The sequence below is a fragment of the Microplitis mediator genome, chromosome 4 (genome assembly GCF_029852145.1).
Source record: "Microplitis mediator isolate UGA2020A chromosome 4, iyMicMedi2.1, whole genome shotgun sequence".
Lineage (NCBI taxonomy): Eukaryota > Metazoa > Arthropoda > Insecta > Hymenoptera > Braconidae > Microplitis > Microplitis mediator.
Window position 1 is genome coordinate 16095498 of NC_079972.1, and position 14565 is coordinate 16110062.

General features: G+C 28.5%; 1 long non-coding RNA gene and 1 pseudogene across 1 annotated transcript; one reads left to right on the top strand and one right to left on the bottom strand.

The window, feature by feature from the left end:
• Positions 1–2827: 2827 nt before the first annotated feature.
• On the bottom strand, positions 2828–10759 carry LOC130666955 (uncharacterized). The gene is made up of 3 exons (XR_008989768.1): positions 10355–10759; positions 3732–3926; positions 2828–3649 (listed from the first exon to the last, which is right to left on the bottom strand). It is a non-coding gene; the product is annotated as an uncharacterized LOC130666955 (long non-coding RNA).
• Positions 10760–11408: 649 nt separating this feature from the next.
• LOC130666961 (solute carrier family 25 member 16-like) lies at positions 11409–13362 on the top strand (annotated as a pseudogene).
• The last annotated feature ends 1203 nt before the right edge of the window (positions 13363–14565 follow it).

Sequence of the window (14565 nt, forward strand, 5' to 3'; positions counted from 1 at the left end):
GATTTCTCGTAAAAATTTAACTGGTGATAATTCTATTTTTTCTATTCAGATGAGATTATATTGTTTATTAGTATGTGTTAAAAAAATTATGTCACTAATTTTACGATTTTATGTTGAAGCTTAAATAATTATAACTCAACTATTCTTTCTAAACATGAATAAGTGAATATTCACTAATTCTGAGTGCCAACCGAACCACTTTTTGAAATTAGTGGTTCGGTTTGCACTTGGCATTAGTAAATCTTCACTTATTTTCACTTATTCATGATTAGAGAGTTATTAGAACTTAATTATTACTGGCCACAAATAGCACTTCTATCTTAATTCAGTACATTCAATATCGCGTTACTGAAGCCATAAGGGCGTATCCCACAAAAAATGCCCTTGAAAAGGCATAAGGGCGTATAAAAAAATTTTTTCCGGGAATCGACGTAGTTATGCCTGAAACGGGCAGAAACGCAAAAAAAAATTTTAGTACGCCCTTATGGCACCCGAGGTACCCACCGGGAGCCATAAGGGCGTACCAAAAAATTTTTTTTTCGGGAAACAACGTACTTTTCCTTGAAACGCGTAGAAATGACAAAAAAAAAATTTTTTCAAATTTGAAATTTTTTGATACGCCCTTATGGCACCCGAGGTACCCACCGGGAGCCATAAGGGCGTACAAAAAAATTTTTTTTTCGTCATTTCTACGCGTTTCAAGTAAAAATACGTTGTTTCCCGAAAAAAAAATTTTTTTTTTGTCATTTCTACGCGTTTCAAGGAAAAGTACGTTGTTTCCCAAAAAAAAATTTTTTGGTACGCCCTTATGGCTCCCGGTAGGGATCCTGGGTGCCATAAGGGCGTACCAAAATTTTTTTTTGCATTTCTGCCCGTTTCAGGCATAACTACGTCGATTCCCGAAAAAAATTTATTGGTACGCCCTTATGGCACCCGGGTGCCATAAGGGCGTATAATAGGCTGATACGCCCTTATGGCATTTGTAACGCGATATAATCGTTTCATACAAATTAAACTCGTAAAATTCATATATAATTATTACATAACGAGTCATACAAATTTTTTAAACCCAATCAATCCGCCAAAGCACTCACATGATAATGGTAAATTCATAGGGAAAGTCTGTAATACCGACTGTCAGCAAAGCTTAGAAAATTTTACTAAAATGGTCATTCGTATAAAATGTAATTCTGAAGAATTGGCGTTCGTAGTTTGAATATTTCGGAAGTATTGGATTTCTGAAATATTGTCATTCTAAATATTGTTAATTCTTTATTACGAAAGAATGAATATTGTAAATTCTGAGTATGTGTTGATATAAAGATTAGAGATTCGATGTTTTTGACAAGGTGATGATTTGTCATTCTGAATTATGAACCATCTTTATTTTTTACATTCCTAACTGTGAGTTTCTGAAGTTGGTATACTTCTGAAATTTTTACTTTTGACGGTGTGCCTGCAAGCCGAGGAGATAGCTATTATAAACTTCCCGCTATAAAAATTGCAAATTTTCAAAAAAAGCAGGGCCAAAGCAGGTGTTGGATTAGGAGTTTTTTGCACATATTTACACTTATAATGAAATTTTGTTTTATTCACTTCCAGGAATAATTTTTTTGTTACTTACCTGTATTTTTGTGAGTAATTTTTTCTTCATAAATAAATTTATTTTTGGTTTTTAATATTCACTTAGTTTTATTTGTAAAATTAAATATTTAATTAGAGAGAAAGAAAAAGTTTTTAAAAAAAATAACAATAATAATTCTCAACAATTGAAATAAAAATTTATTATTAAAAAACAAGGTGACTGAGGACAGACTTTTTACATGCATACACTTGTCAATAAGTAGGAATGTATAGTTTTATCAATGCGCATGCGCGAACATTTAAAAATTTACTGATCTAGTCACCCAGAAGTAGTTTTTTAATGATATTTCGTTCTCTTTTTTTATTTTCTTTGATATTTATTATTATTAAGTAAATATAAGTATGTATATGAATAAATATGATCAATAAATGTAAATAATCACTTTTGTTAATAACAATAATGTATATTATACGATTAAATGTATCTGTTTTGGATGGCCGCAAGGAGTTACAACTTCATGGCCAATAAACAATAAATAATAATAATAATAATAATAATAATAATATTTTTTGTTTATTTGTACTTAATTACATACATACATTAATAAATAAAATATTAAATTCAAAATAAAAAAGGGGTATTTTCTTATTTAAATCAGAATTGCTCACTGTAGGAAAATTAGAATTGATGAAAAAAAAAAAAAAAAAAAAAAAACAATATTCTAGCGCGCATGCGCAAACATTTAAAAAAATAAAAAATTTTTCAGAAAACATTCTGCAGAGATTTGTTTTTCTTTTTAAAATAAATATATATATATAAAATTGAAATTAATTTTTCTCATTTAATTCTTCACAGTAATATTCATTTTCGGTAAGACGAATGTCATACAGGAAATAAATATTTTGAAGAAGAAGTGAATAAAAAATTTAAATAATTATAAAAAAAAAATTATCCATAATATATATGCATAAATATATATATTTTTTCATAATTCATATTTTTTCGTTTATTTAACTGCATAAATGTTTATTATTTATAATATTTACCTGCGTTTATAAGAATTCTTCGGCTTCTTTTTAACTGTAGTTATTTCTCACTTTCTTATATATACTTATTTCTACTTATAGACTAAAATATTTAATTAAAAATAAAGGAAAGGTTTTTTTTTTCAATTATAAATGCTCGATTAAAAATAATAAAAGTAAAAATTTATTATTTAAAAAAAAAAAAAAAAAAGCGGCTGAGGACCGACTTCCTATACTGTGCGCATTCACCTACAATTGTATTTATTTAAAAATACAATTGTAGTGGTCTAAGCTATTTTCTTTTGGTAGAAAGAAAATAGCCCGTTTGGGAAACCTCGACACTGATAAAATACTCCGATAAAAATCCGATAGACCCGGAATCTATCGGTTTAAATCGGAGGATTTTATCAGTGATAAAACCCGACCAACACAGTGGTCACTCGATTGGTGACCAACAAAAAAGCTAAATGACAATAAATACAAAATATTATACAGTACAAAATTACGAAAATAAATACATAAAGAATATAAATACTGAAATTTTATAAATAAAATTTCTTAAAATTAAGACTTAAAAATAATACCCAGGCCCGGATATCGCAATAAAAAACATCACACACATTCATCATACAATTAAATAATAATCATACAAACTTAAAATTAAGAGGTAATGGGAGAAAGGGGAAAAAATTAAATTAAACATAAACAACCAAAACCATGCAATCAAACCCGAATTAAAAAAAAAAAAAAACCATGCACAAGCCAAGCAATAATAAAAACATGCCACTCGTACTCATTCTTACAAAAAAAATTATAAATTAAAATCTTAAATTATAAATCACTCCTACATCATCCATCACACTCACACCATAATACAATAATTATATAATAGAAATTAAAATTAAGCTTAAATAAAATTAATAACTAATCTTCCTGGTCCTGGTCCTGGTCCTGGTCCTGGTTCTGGTCCTCCTCTTGGTCCTTGGCATCCCTGGGCATCCTTCAAGTTGGGCATCCTTCTTGTTGACTGGATCTGAAACTAAAATATATACCCCAATAGATTAATACCGGGCATATATATTACTATGAAAAAAAAGAAGGATGTAGAAATAAATATGCACCAGAAAAAAAGAATTAGAGCGGCGGTGTGTCCTTGGATCTGGACCACCTTGTCGTCAATGCTCAGCAGCATCACTGTCTCCAAAATTAATCTGGTCCTCACAGACCAGTCATGTCAATATAGATTCCAGTGGACTCTAGATTAGACACGTCATAAAAGATCTACCAAAAAGTAAATCCAAACTATGTACCTAAACCTGAAAAAAAAAAACATTTAGAAAAAAAGAAAAAATTAATGGAAAGTCCGAGTAACTTCAATCGGGTGAGGATTAGGTAAGTCTCTGGAATCTTAAAAATCTACTGAAAAAAATTAGAAAAAAATTATGCGTCCAAACCTAAAAAAGAAAAAAAATTTATAAAATAGAAAAAAAAAATTCATTATGAAGTTCCGTAATCTCGAAAAATCTATAGAAAAAAAAAAAAACGAGAAAAAATAATTATTTCTAAACCTAAAAAAAAAAAAAAGATTATCATCAAACATGTCGGGCGGTTCTCGTATCTTAGCATGTATTAAAAATTAAAATTAAAAAAACTATAGGGTAACCTGACCAGTTGCAATAAATTAATTCATTAATTGGAGAAAAAAAAACTGACTCTAAAAACAATGACTCTACTTCTGCAAAAATGACTCTAATAAAAGTGACTCTACTTTTGGGGAAAAAAAAAATTAACTCTAATTTTAAAAGAATGACTTCAATTGTATAAAAAATGAATCGAATTAAATGACTCTACTATTTAAAAAATGACTCTAATTGAAGTGACTCTACTTTTATGAAAGTGACTCGAATCTCCAGAACTTTAATTTAAAAAAAAAAATGATGGGGGAAGGGAGGGGGGGGGGTGAAAGTACATTTAAAATAAATCAATCGATTGAAATAAAAAAAAATTCAAAAAAACTGGCTCTAATTTAAGTGACTCTACTTTTTAAAAACTGATTCTACTTCTATTAAATTTACTCTAAATTAAATGACTCGACTATTTAAAAAATGGCTCGAATTGAATAACGATAAAAAAAATTGAGGGTGAATGAGCATTTACATGAAATTAATTAATTAAAATCGAATCCCCTTTCGACAGCACACAAAAATTACTATAAAATCACATCGTTATCAATATCATCAATAAAACCATTGCAGTCAATATTAATATCAATTGTGTAATGTGACCTGCCAGGGCCAATTACACTATCATTATAAAATGATAATGGTATTGATATTAATTATGGCAGCAACAATAATAATGATAATACCGATAACAACATGAGAATAATAGATATTCTTAGAGTATACGTCGAAAGTAGATCGACCTCAATTAAAAATTGAAATTTAAAAAACGATAGGGTAACCTGACCTAATGCCAAGTCTCGATTAGCGGGGAAAACAAAACTGACTCTACTTTAATAAAAACTACTCTATACCGATGAAACTGACTCTACTACTACTAAATTGATGCTAAATTACGTAAGACTACTATTTAAAAAATGACTCGAATTAAATAACGATAAAAAATTGAGGATAAATGAGCGTTTGCATTAAATTTATTAATTGTAATAAAAAATTAAAAAAAAAAACTGGCTCTAATTCAAGTGACTCTACTTTTTGAAAACTGACTCTACTTTTATTAAATTGACGCTAAATTAAGTGACTCTACTGTTTAAAAAATGACTCTATACCGATAAAACTGACTCTACTACTATTAAATTGATGCTAAATTAAATAACTCGGCTCAGATAACGATAAAAAAAATTAAGGATGAATGAGCATTTACACGGAATTAATTAATTGAAATCGAACCCCTTTTCGACCGCACACAAAAATTACTATAAAATCACATCATTATCAATATCATCAATAAAACCATTGCAGTCAATATTAATATCAATTGTGTAATGTGACCTGCCAGGGCCAATTACACTATCATTATAAAATGATAATGGTATTGATATTAATTATGACAGCAACAATAATAATGATAATACTGATAACAACATGATGATTATAGATATTCTTAGAGTATACGACAAAAGTGGATCGACATTCAATTAAAAATTGAAATTTAAAAAGCGATAGAGTAACCTGACCTAATGCCAAGTCTCGATTAGTGGGAAAAACAAAACTGACTCTATTTCTATCAAAATGACGTTAAATTAAAGGACTCGACTGTCTTAAAAATTACTCGAATTGAATAACGACAAAAAAATTAGACGTGAATGAGCATTTACATTAAGTTAATTAATAAATTTAAATAAAAAATAGAAAAATTTTTAAAAAATGGCTCTAACTCAAATGACTCTACTTTTTAAAAGCTGACTCTATTCCTATCAAAATGACGTTAAATTAAAGGACTCGACTGTCTTAAAAATTACTCGAATTAAATAACGATGAAATAAAATTAGGGGAAAATGAGCATTTACATTAAATTAATCAATTGTAATAAAAAATATAAAACTAGCTCTAATTTAAGTGACTCTACTTTTCGAAAACTGATTTTACTTTTAATAAATTGACGCTAAATTAAATGACTCGACTGCTTTCAAAATGACTCGACTTAGATAACGAAAAAAAAAATTGAGGATGAATGAGCATTTACATTAAATTAATTAATTAAAATCGAATCCCCTTTCGACAACACACAAAAATTACTATCAACTCATATCATTATCAATATCATCAATAAAACCATTGCAGTCAATATTAATATCAATTGTGTAATGTGACCTGCCAGGGCCAATTACACTATCATTATAAAATGATAATGGTATTGATATTAATAATGGCAGCAACAATAATAATGATAATACCGATAACAACATGAGAATAATAGATATTCTTAGAGTATACGTCGAAAATAGATCAACCTCAATTAAAAAGTGAAATTTAAAAAACGACTCTACTTTTTGAAACTGACTCTACTTTTATTAAATCGAAGCAAAATTAAGTGACTCTACTGTTTAAAAAATGACTCGATACCAATAAAACTGACTCTAGTTCTAATAAATTGACGCTAAATTAAATGACTCGGCTCAGATAACGATAAAAAAAATTAAGGATGAATGAGCATTTATATTAAATCAATTAATTGAAATTAAAACCATTGAAAACTTACGGTACTTAAAATGACTCTAATTATGTAAAAATTACTCTAATTTAAATGACTATGCCATAAAAAAGCTGACTTTAATTCAAATCTCTACTTTTATAAAATTGAAATGAAAAAAATTATTGGGGTGCAAATACATGTGTGATAGAAAAGTGTGTATGTGTGTTTGTCTGATTTTTTAAGCAATAATAAAAACTACGTAATATATTTCCATCAAAACCGAACCGTATGTGTAGCATTAGGCCACCAGCCAATCGATAAATCGAATCCCCGTTTTGATCGCACACAAAAGTCACTATAAAATCACATCATTATGATATCATCAATAAAACCATTGCAGTCAATATTAATATCAATTGTGTAATGTGACCTGTTAGGGCCAATTACACTATCATTATATAATATGATAATGGTATTGATATTAATTATGGCAGCAACAATAATAATGATAATACCGATAAAAACATGATAATGATAGATATTCTTAGAGTATACGACCAATGAGGATCGACATCGATCGAACCGGAGGGTTATGCGTACCAGCTCAGAAGATCAAGATTTATATTACAAAAAAACTAACAATTAAATAACGCGACCGCCTGACATAGTGCCAGGGTTTTTTTTACGCAAAAATGCCATTTGAATTAAATTTTTTATATAAAAAAAAAAAAAAAAAAAAAATAGATTTTTAATGTGACTCTAATCAAATTAATACTACATACAAGCAATGCTAACGAGTAAACTCAAGACTCTACAGCTATTGACACCTGACCGAGTGCCAGGTGTCTTTTTTAATTTAAATCTACATTTATGAATTTAAGGGTAAAAAAATTAGGGGTATAGATTGGTGTGTAAATTAAAGTCGCCGTAAGCGAGGTTGTGAGTAACCTCAACTTACGGCGACGTGTAAGGTAAGACTCGATTTCATTGAAGATGAACAGAGTCTCAGTGGGTAGTGTAAGGGGGGGTGTATGTGAATTTAAGCTAAAAAATAAACCCTATGCAAAATTGATTCTAATTTCAAAACCCCTGGACCAGTAACTTAAATATCTAATAAAAGCGTGACGCTAATACTTGAATTTAAAGAAAAAAAAAGGGGGGGGGGTAAATCACCACTCTTATAAAAAAGGGATAAGGTGACTCTAATTTAAAAAAAACCCAAGTTATTTAATTAATCTACTTCCCCGATCAGTCTAGTGACATCAAAACCCCAGTCCTATATTATTCCCCTTCTATAGTTACTAACTTATTAATTAACGCAGCAAAAGTGACTCTAATTATTTAAATAATAATAATAATAATAAATGAAAAATACACACCGCTCTACAGACACTTAAACACTTAAAAAAGAAAAGTTATGATCAGAAAAATTTTTTATGGATTGAGACCGGCACCCAAATCGCACCCGGGTACTCAAAGGGTGGGACAGAATAATCCATTAAAAATTAAAACTGATCAGGGAAAATTTCTTTTTTCAGCTTTTTATGCATTAAAAAATGAAAAAAATAAATTTTTTTTAAATTTTAATGTATAAAAAAAATATTTTATATACGCTGTTATGGTTGGCCACCCATAACAGCGTAACAATATTTTTCGCCTTTAAGATCTATAGAGCGATATATATTTTTAGACTCTAATTCGCGTGAATTTAATTTGACCTAAATTATAAGAACCAAGTGTCCTTATAATCCCTAATACCCATAAACCCCCAGCTAAATCACTAGACCAATATCCCATTTCGCGGAAAAAAACCCAATACGAATTAATTAAAAAAAAAAAAAAGGGTAAGAGTGGCAATTGTTGGGGAAGGGTTGGTTGATTCTACAATTTAACGCGTGATTCTACTGAGAGAATACTCTCAACGAAAAACCTATTACTGGTCCACTAATTAATCTAATTACCCCGATTTAAAAATTAAAAATTATCCTAGCAATACAAGGGAGTGAGTTGGGTATACGCAAAGTGCGTATTTATGTGTGTGAGGTGGGTAAAAAATGGTGTGTTTAAATTGTCAACAGCAGAAGGCTATTGATAAAAAATCAATCTATACCCCATGTTAAATTAAAAAAAAAGAAATGATAACTCCAGAAGGAAGTTATTTAATTTATAAGAAAAAGAAAAAAAAAGTTTACTCGGTTAGTACTGCTTGTGATTCAAAAGACTCTAATTAAAATGAATTTAAAAAAAAAAAAAAATAAAAAAACCAAGACTAAGTTGAAAAAACTAAATGACTCTACTTTCTAAAAAGTAACTTAATTTGAATGGCATTTTGTAAAATTGAATGAAATTACTTTAATTAAACGCGAATGCTTTTACTGTAATTAAAATGACTCTACTTTTAAAAAACTGTCTCTAATTTAAATGACTCGACTTGCAAAAAAACTCGAATTTAATTTATTAAAAAAAAAAAAAAAAGTGTTGAAAAATATGTAATTCTATTTCTAATAAAATGTGGGTTAATCTAATTTTAAAAAGTTAATGTGAAATTTGTGTTTATGAATTCACACCCCAATAATAGATATATTAATTTAATTATCAAAAGATGACTCGAATATTACTGATTCTACTGATTTTAAAATAAATTTAACTACTCGAATTTAATTTAAGAAAACTAAAACTAATGTAAACGACTAGACTTTAGTAAAAAAAAAAAAGAAAAAAAAAATAACTGAATTCAATGCAAATGCTCAATTTCAATTAAAAAAAAAAATAAATAAATAAAATGACTCGAATTTAAATTAAAAAAACTCAATTTGATTCAAATGACTCGACACGAATTTAAAAAAAAAAAAAATTAATTCCATGCAAATGCTCAATTTCAATTAAAAAAAAAAATATTGATGAAAATGACTCGAATTTAAATTTAAAAAACTGAATGTGATTCAAATGACGCGACACGAATTTAAAAAAAAAATTATTTCCATGCAAATGCTCAATTTCAATTAAAAAAATAAATAAATAAATAAAATGACTCGAATTTAAATTTAAAAAACTGAATGTGATTCAAATGACTCGACACAAATTTAAAAAAAAAAAAATTAATTCCATGCAAATGCTCAATTTCAATTAAAAAAATAAATAAATAAATAAAATGACTCGAATTTAAATTTAAAAAACTGAATGTGATTCAAATGACTCGACACGAATTTAAAAAAAAAAAAAAATTAATTTCATGCAAATGTTCGGCTTGATATTAAAAAATTTATTACGAATGACTCGACTCTAATTTAAAAAAACTCAATTTGATTTAAAAGACTCGACTTGAATTAAAAAAAACCGAATTTGATTTAAATGACTCGACTATTAAAAATCTGAATTTAATTTATTGCAAATGGCTCGACTTTAATTAAAAAAAACTAAATTGAATTCAAAAGACTCGACTATTTAAAACCGTAATGAATTTAAATTAAAGAAAAAAAAAAAAAAAGATACGGAACCGTTGATAAATATTAAAAAGTGCAATTAAATAAATGGATTATAATGGAGAAGAGAAAAGAGTGACAGAAACTAAAAAACAATAACAAACCTCAACAGAGAAATAACTTTATTTCCCTGCCGAACGATGCCAGTTGATCAGCTGGTAGGATGACAGCTAGCAGTTCATTGAGGCTGGTCAGTGTTCTTTGGTTCCATCCTTCCTTCCAGTCAAGACATCAGAAAAAAAACTTTTCATCGTTGGAATCCATTGATAATCTATCTAAACAATCAACACTAATTAATAAATAAAAATACTGTTGACTTGTATATTCAATTGGGTTGACAAAAAAATTTAAAAAAAAAAATTGATTTTTTCAACTTGCGTAGACGCCGGTTGAAAAAAAAAATTTTTTTCAAAAATGACTAATGACGTCATTAAGGAAAAAAAAAAATTAAAAAAAAAAGTCAACAGAATTTTTAAAAATAGTTGAACACGTCGAAAACGATGCGTACACATCGAATGTCGGGTGCTAACTAACCCTTTCCACCCTAGCCCTTAGGACGCTCACTTCACCCCCACTTCACCCCCACTTACTAGTCGCCCAGCGCAAAATACAATTTCGTTGGTACCCTTCCCTCTCTACGCAAGTGGAGGGGATTTCCGGCCAATCGCGCCCTTATCCCCTGACTACCCTCCCCCCCGCTCTCTAGCAGCTATGACGCGTTCCTCACTCTCCTCACCCCTAAAATCTGATGCAACCTTTTTTTTAATTTAATAATTCCTTAATATTAATAAAATTTTTATGTTTTTTATTCTAAAATCTATTTAATACACATATAATAATGCATATGCAACTAATTAACGCAAATTCACATGCAAATGAAGCACGCGAACTCGTTTAATTGTTGATTAAAAAGTCTAGTCGATAAAAAAATGTGCTTTAATAATTAAATAAAATTATTATAGATCTTTTGATGTTTGAATAAGATCTATTTCACTTAATTATTAAAATAATTTCGAATTCAGTCAATATGTTTTGATGATATTTAATCAAACGTTAAAGTAATCTAGAATTCAAAATTAAAAGCACAAGTTCAAGTCTAAAAAATCTTCCGCGAGAATAAGTTGCGCGTTTCTCAGTGCGCACGCGATCTACGTTGGAAACAGATCAAAGAAACTTGTCGTTTCTCTACAAAAATAGTTGACGTAAATTATAAATTTAATTGTCAACCTTAAAAAATTTACTTATTATAATTTAATTAATAAACTAGTTTGTGTGTCCATCAAATTGCTAGTGAAAATATTAAAATGTGCAACAGTGGCCGCAGATCTGTCAACAATCTAACCTAAAGTTCATTTGTCCATAAAAACAAATCGAAGATATCAAGAATAAGACACGAGTAAGTAGTAATTGAACAGTTTACTGATTCAAAATCTATTATTTCATGTTCTTTATTATCCCCGAGTAAAAAGTCAATTTTTAAAAATTAATCATCACGAATTACAACATAATCAATTGTCTTTCTTCTTTCTGAGGGATGAAACTTTTTCTACTTTTATATTTAAATAATTAAACCACGTAAATTTATTACTCTCTAACAAATATTAATTAATAATAATCTTCATTTCAGATATGTAATAAAAAACAATTTTCATATTATATGTGCACATATATTTTTTTCATCAACTTATATGAGATTATTGATATGAGTTTATTTTCGTATGGGGTTTTTTCCGGTCTGAAAGAAATAATTCAGAAAGAAAAATTCCTGGCACTCTACAAAGAAAATTTTGCTCAAATGATTAGAATATTGCCTTATGCTGCCACTCAGTATACCTCATTTGAAATATATAAAAAGGTTTGATGCTTATTTTTATTGTTATTTAAATTATTTACGCAAATAGTTATTTTATTACAACAGATATTTGACCCCAGGTCATTTTTTATTTCAGGTAAATTTTTTCTGCAAATTACATCACAACTATTGAGTTTACGTACAAAGGTGCAAATGTTTTTTTTTCTCAGAATTAAATTCTCTACAAAAGTGTATCTGTATATTTTTATCGTATCTCTAAAATTTGAATCATAGTTTCAGATAAAATATAAAATTTTTCATAGAATTGTTTATTTGCTGATGCAAAAAACTTGAACAACGGCTAAATTATTGAAGATGCGATAAAAATACATAAGACCAAGTTTGTCGAGAATTAAATTTCCTACAAAAAAGGTATCCGCAAATTTTTTTATAAATCCAGTATTTTAAGAGTTATCTGATTAAATATTTGCAGTATTTAGGAACGGTGTTTGGTAAAAATTCTCATGGAGACAAATTTATTGCTGGATTATGTGCTGGAGTGACGTCAGTTACTCAGACATATCCTCTGGATACTATCAGAGCTAGACTTGCATTTCAAGTGACCGGTGAGCATATTTACACCGGATTGTCCACACCGTAATGTCTATTTTCAAAGACGTGAGTTTTACAAGTCAGTTAAAAAATATAATTATATTTATTTATCATAATATAATTATTTTAGGAAGGAGGGTTAACGGCATTGTATCGTGGATTTTGGCCAACTATACTGGGCATGATACCATATGCTGGTTTTTCATTCTTCTCATTTGATTATCTCCAATTTTACTGTATGAAGTACCTGGCTCACTATTTATGCAATGACTGTCCAAGAAATACCGATGAATAATAAAAATAGTAATAGATAAAAAAAAAATGAAAATTAATTATCAGTACAGGTTTGCTTTATTATGAATTCAATCAGCGTCAGATAATACAAGACATTTTAAATTTTTTAAGGTTGACAATTAAATTTATAATTTACGTCAACTATTTTTGTTGAGAAACGACAAGTTTCTTTGATGTTTCCAACGTAGATCGCATGCGCACTGAGAAACGCGCGACTCATTCTCGCGGGAGATTTTTTGGATTTAAACTTGTGCCGTTAGTTTTAAAATGTCGATTACTTTAACGTTTAATTAATTATCATCTAAACGTAATAACTTAAGTCGAAATTATATAAATAATTAAATGAAATAGATCTTATTTGAACATTAGAAGATCTATAATAATTTTATTTAATTATTGAAGCACATTTTTTTATTGCCGACACTTTTAAATCGACAATTAAACGAGTTCGCGTGCTTCATTTGCATGTGAATTTGCGTTAATTAGTTGCATATGCATTAATATATGTAAATTAAATAGATTTTAGAATAAAAAACATAAAAATTTTATTAAAAATTAAGGAATTATTAAATTAAAAAAATGATTGCATCAGATTTTAGGGGTGAGGGGAGTGAGAAACGCGTCATAGCTGCTAGAAAGCGGGGGGGGGGGTAGCTAGGAGATAAGGGCGCAATTCTCCCCCCCGCTCTCTAACAGCTATGACGCGTTCCTCACTCCCCTCACCCCTAAAATCTGATGCAATCGTTTTTTTAATTTAATAATTCTTTAATTTTTAATAAAATTTTCATGAAATTTTTATGTTTTTCATGCTAAAATCTATTTAATTTATATGAATTAATGCATATTTTACCAATTAACTCAAATTCACATGCAAATGAAGCACGCGAACTCGTTTAATTGTTGATTAAAAAGTGTCGGCAATAAAAAAATTTCCTCCAATTATTTAATAAAATTATTTTAGATCTTTTAATGTTTGAATGAGATCTATTTCATTTGATTATTAAAATAATTTCGAATTCAGTGAATAAGTTTTGATGATATTTAATCAAACGTTAAAGTAAACTAGAATTCAAAACTACCAGCACAAGTTCAAGTCTAAAAAATCTCCCGCGAGAATAAGTCGCGCGTTTCTCAGTGCGCATGCGATCTACGTTGGAAAGACATCAAAAAAACTTGTCGTTTCTCTACTAAAATAGTTGACGTAAATTATAAATTTAATTATTAACCCTAAACAATTAATTTGTCATGATTTAATTGGTGGACTAGTATGAGTGTCCATCAGGTTGCTATTAATTGCATTTGCATTGAATTGAGTTTTTTTTATATTGAAGTCGTAAATCGTAAGAGATTATCTTTTGAATGTTTAAGTCGAGTCTTTCTTTGAATTAAATTTCTGTTTAAATGTAACAAATTTTCAGCGAGAATGAGCTGCGCGTATCTCAAAATAAATTTTTGTTTTTAAAAGTAAACGATTTTTTTGTCACTTACATTGAAAACTTATAAATCATCGCCGTCACTTCTCAACTCTAATAACTATTTGCGTAAATAATTAAAATAACAATAAAAATAAGCATCAAACCTTTTTACATATTTCATATGAGGTAAACTGAGTGGCAG